Below are 5,268 nucleotides of genomic sequence, written 5' to 3'. Positions count from 1 at the left end.
TTTTTCTTGAAGGATGCAGACTTCTTCCTGTACCACTGCTTGAAGAAGGTGTCTTCCAGAAACTGGCAGTAGGACTGGGAGTTGAGCTTGACTCCATCCTCAACCCGAAAAGGCCCCACAAGCTCATCTTTGATGATACCAGCCCAAACCAGTACTCCACCTCCACCTTGCTGGCGTCTGAGTCGGACTGGAGCTCTCTGCCCTTTACCAATCCAGCCACGGCCCCATCCATCTGGCCCATCAAGACTCACTCTCATTTCATCAGTCCATAAAACCTTAGAAAAATCAGTCTTGAGATATTTCTTGGCCCAGTCTTGACGTTTCAGCTTGTGTGTCTTGTTCAGTGGTGGTCGTCTTTCAGCCTTTCTTACCTTGGCCATGTCTCTGAGTATTGCACACCTTGTGCTTTTGGGCACTCCAGTGATGTTGCAGCTCTGAAATATGGCCAAACTGGTGGCAAGTGGCATCTTGGCAGCTGCACGCTTGACTTTTCTCAGTTCATGGGCAGTTATTTTGCGCCTTGGTTTTTCCACACGCTTCTTGCGACCCTGTTGACTATTTTGAATGAAACGCTTGATTGTTCGATGATCACGCTTCAGAAGCTTTGCAATTTTAAGAGTGCTGCATCCCTCTGCAAGATATCTCACTATTTTTGACTTTTCTGAGCCTGTCAAGTCCTTCTTTTGACCCATTTTGCCAAAGGAAAGGAAGTTGCCTAATAATTATGCACACCTAATATAGGGTGTTGATGTCATTAGACCACACCCCTTCTCATTACAGAGATGCACATCACCTAATATGCTTAATTGGTAGTAGGCTTTCGAGCCTATACAGCTTGGAGTAAGACAACATGCATAAAGAGGATGATGTGGTCAAAATACTCATTTGCCTAATAATTCTGCACGCAGTGTATACAGCCAGGTCCATAAATATTTGGACATCGACACAATTCTAACATTTTTGGCTCTATACACCACCACAATGGATTTGAAATGAAACAAACAAGATGTGCTTTAACTGCAGACTGTCAGCTTAATTTGAGGGTATTTACAACCAAATCAGGTGAACGGTGTAGGAATTACAACAGTTTGCATACTTTCACTTTTTAATACTTGGTTGCAAATCCTTTGCAGTCAATTACAGCCTGAAGTCTGGAACGTATAGACATCACCAGATACTGGGTTTCATCCCTGGTGATGCTCTGCCAGGCCTCTACTGCAACTGTCTTCAGTTCTTGCTTGTTCTTGGGGCATTTTCCCTTCAGTTTTGTCTTCAGCAAGTGAAATGCATGTTCAATCGGATTCAGGTCAGGTGATTGACTTGGCCATTGCATAACCTTCCACTTCTTTCCCTTAAAAAACTCTTTGGTTGCTTTTGCAGTATGCTTTGGGTCGTTGTCCATCTGCACTGTAAAGTGCTGTCCAATGAGTTCTGAAGCATTTGGCTGAATATGAGCAGATAATATTGCCCGAAACAGTTCAGAATTCATCCTGCTGCTTTTGTCAGCAGTCACATCATCAATAAATACAAGAGGACCAGTTCCATTGGCAGCCATACATGCCCACGCCATGACACTACCACCACCATGCTTCACTGATGTGTAGAGATCGCGAACATAAAATTTTCCATTCGCGAACGGCGAACGCAAATTTTCGTAAATGTTCGCAAACGGGCGAACCGGGCAAACCGCCATAGACTTCAATAGGCAGGCGAATTTTAAAACCCACAGGGACTCTTTCTGGCCACAATAGTGATGGAAAAGTTGTTTCAAGGGGACTAACACCTGGACTGTGGCATGCCGGAGGGGGATCCATGGCAAAACTCCCTTGGAAAATTACGTAGTTGACGCAGAGTCGTGTTTTAATCCATAAAGGGCATAAATCACCTAACATTCCTAAATAGTTTGGAATAACGGGCTTTAAAACATCCAGTGTGTGTATACGATCAGGTATGATGTTGTATCGATCAGGTAGTGCAAGAGTTACGCCCGCTTCAGTGACAGACCAAACTCTGACAGACCAAGTCCATTTGCACAACCGCAAACTCCCCATTTGCACAAAGTTGGATACCAAGCTAGCCATGTCCCGTTCCTTGTCCTCACTGACGTCATTGAAGGTCTCTTCATCCACCCAGCCACGTACAACACCAAGGGTCCCTGAAAGGTGACAACAAGCCCCTTGGAACGCCTGCTGTGGTTGGTCTTCCACCTCCTCAAAGCCACCTTCCTCCTCTGACTCCTCTTCTTCAGACTCCTCTCTCTGCGTTGCCGCAGGTCCAGCAATCGACGATGACAAGGCTGCTTCTGGTGGTGATGGTGACAACTCTTCCTCTTCGTGCTCATCTACGGCCTGATCCAGCACTCTTCGCAGGGCACGCTCCAGAAAAAACGCATATGGGATGAGGTCGATGATGTTGCCTTGGGTTTGACTGACCAGGTTTGTCACTTCCGCAAAAGGACGCATGAGCCTACAGCTATTGTGCATGAGCGTTCAGTAATGCGGCCAAAAAATACCCAGCTCCGCAGAGGCTGTCCTCTTTTTTTTTTTATTAAAAAAAATCTGTTCTTAACAGTTTAATCTCTGTTTTGTCCCCTATCAGGGGACGGTGTATGGAATAGATTTTAGGAACCGGGAGATGGAAATAGATGCTTTGTCTGTCCTCTTACTTCCAATTTGGGACACTGCTGTCACTACCAGAGCTTGGAGGAGTTCTCACTGCTCTGTTTCTCCGCCCCTGTGATGAAGTCTTTACTTTCTGTTTCCTTCCTCCCAGCTGTTCCTCCTGCGTTTGATTTCCCTGCCTTTAAATCACCCCTCCTCCTATTGTAGGGCGTGGATTATATTTCTCATTTCAGTTGTAGCTCTTGCTTGAGTATCTTCACTTGTAGCTATCAGTTCACTGGACCTGTGTTCTGCTGCAGCAAGCACTCCGGATATTGCCAGCTGTCCTTGGATCCGTCTTCTCTGCGGCTGCAGCTCCTTCAGCTAAGTGTGCAGACATTGTTGTGTACCTAGTTATTTTCTGACTGGATCTGAGGTGGCCACGGTTCCCTCCATATACTGAGCAGGGCACCGGTGGCCGTGCCCCTTCCACTATTGTAGGGGTTACAGTGGTCATCAGTCTTAGGTACGCGGGCATGCCTCGTTCCGCCATTTGGATCTGGGCATGTGCTTTAGCAGCATAGGGAGAGCTTTGAGGGTCTGACAGGGGTCACCCTTTATCCTCCCTAGTTTGGGTCCGGTCAGTAGCTCTTTTTACTAGGTATACTCTTGTTGCTCACATACAGCCGTGACATTATAATCCACCAAAACCGTCCTTTTTTTACATGGATCCGCTTTCTGGCCTGGTTGACCGCATGCAGGGTCTTTCTTTGGAAGTAGCGGATCTCCGTCAATCTATGACTCAGCTTCAAGCATTGGGCTCTGCCCCGGCTCATGGAGTCTGTTGCGAGCCAAAGGTCTCACTTCCGGAAATGTTCTCCGGGGGCAGTGAGAATTTTGTTCGCTTCAGAGAGGCATGCAAACTCCATTTTTGCTTGTGTCCCCACTCCTCTGGTAAGGAGGAGCAGAGGGTGAGGATTGTCATCTCCCTGCTCAGGGGTAATGCTCAGACTTGGGCTTTTTCGCTGCCATCAGGGGATCCCTCCCTTCGATCCGTGGAAAGATTTTTTGTGGCCCTGGGGCAGATATATGATGACCTGGATCGTGTTGCTCTGGCCGAATCTAACTTACGTGTTTTATGCCAGAACAAACTGTCTGCGGAGCTTTATTGTTCTGAATTTCGGAGATGGGCAGCTGATTCAGGTTGGAATGATGCTGCACTCCGGAGTCAGTTCTGTCATGGTCTCTCAGAGAGATTGAAGGATGCGTTTGCTTTCCATGAGAGACCAACGTCCTCAGAGTCTGCCATGTCATTGGCGGTACGCCTTGACAGGTGTCTAAGAGAAAGAAACAAGACCTCTCTGTCCAGCCATTTTCAGTCTAGGGGCAATGGTGCGGACTCATTCAGTGTGCAGGGGCCTCATCCTGTCTCGCTCCCCTCTGAGCAGGAGCCCATGCAGCTAGGTCGACTTGCCCCTGATAAAAGAGGATTTAGTCCTCAGAGTATGGTGTGTTTTTGTTGTGGGGGCATAGGTCATTTGGCAAATGTTTGTCCTTCTAGGAGATTCTTGAACTGTACTAAGAGCGATAATAAGAGAAAAACCTCAAAAGGTAAATCATCAAATTCCGCTTCATCTGCTACTTTGGGCAAAGTTGATGTAGGAATTGATGTTTTTCCTCTGACCTGCAGTTCCCGTTTTCTCCTGTCTGCCAGGGTGGCGCTAGAGAGCAAAGTCATTTCTTGTGAGATTTTTGTCGATAGTGGAGCGGCCGTCAATCTTATTGACACTCAATTTGTAGCCATGCATGGTTTTCAGGTTTGCACATTAGAAAAGGATATACCTGTTTTTGCTATTGACTCTGCTCCACTCTCACAGAGATCTCTGAAGGGCATTGTTCACAATATCCGGCTAGCTGTAGGTGACACTCATGTGGAGGATATATCTTGTTTTGTCCTTAACGGATTGCCTTCTCCTCTAGTTTTGGGGTTACCCTGGCTCACTAGACATAACCCCACTATTGATTGGCAAGGAAGGCAAATAAATGAGTGGAGTGACTTTTGTAGAGAGAATTGTCTCACAGCGACTTTTGCAGAGGTGTCTACTAAAACTGTGCCATCATTTCTCTCTGATTTCTCGGACGTGTTTTCCAAGAGCGGTGTTCAGGAGCTACCTCCTCACCGGGAGTTTGACTGTCCCATTAACCTCATTCCCGGCGCCAAGCTGCCAAAAGCACGCCTCTACAATCTCTCACAACCGGAAAGAATCGCAATGCGAACTTATATCTCCCAGAGTCTCGATAAGGGGCATATTCGTCCCTCAAAGTCACCTGTGGCCGCGGGTTTTTTTTTTGTTAAAAAAAAAGATGGCTCTCTGAGACCTTGCCTAGATTTTAGGGAGCTGAACCGTATCACGATTCGCGATCCCTATCCCCTTCCTCTGATCCCGGACCTCTTCAACCAAATTGTTGGGGCCAAGGTGTTTTCCAAATTGGATTTGAGAGGCGCGTACAACCTGGTCAGGGTCAGAGAGGGGGATGAATGGAAAACGGCCTTTAATACCCCTAACGGGCATTTCGAGAATCTCGTTATGCCTTTCGGCCTGATGAATGCTCCGGCCGTCTTTCAGCATTTTGTTAATAGTATTTTCTACCATTTAATGGGGAAATT

At 46.9% G+C, this 5,268-nt stretch overlaps 1 non-coding gene across 1 annotated transcript; it reads left to right on the top strand.

Annotated features, from left to right (window-relative positions):
* The first annotated feature begins 2,530 nt into the window (after positions 1–2,530).
* On the top strand, positions 2,531–2,713 carry LOC120992964. Its single transcript, XR_005777131.1, has one exon. It is a non-coding gene; the product is annotated as a U2 spliceosomal RNA (small nuclear RNA).
* Positions 2,714–5,268: the final 2,555 nt, after the last annotated feature.

This window comes from Bufo bufo, chromosome 2 (genome assembly GCF_905171765.1).
Source record: "Bufo bufo chromosome 2, aBufBuf1.1, whole genome shotgun sequence".
NCBI classification, from domain to species: Eukaryota; Metazoa; Chordata; class Amphibia; order Anura; family Bufonidae; genus Bufo; species Bufo bufo.
Note: the sequence above shows the minus strand (reverse complement) of the source record. Positions and strands in the feature narration are given on the sequence as shown.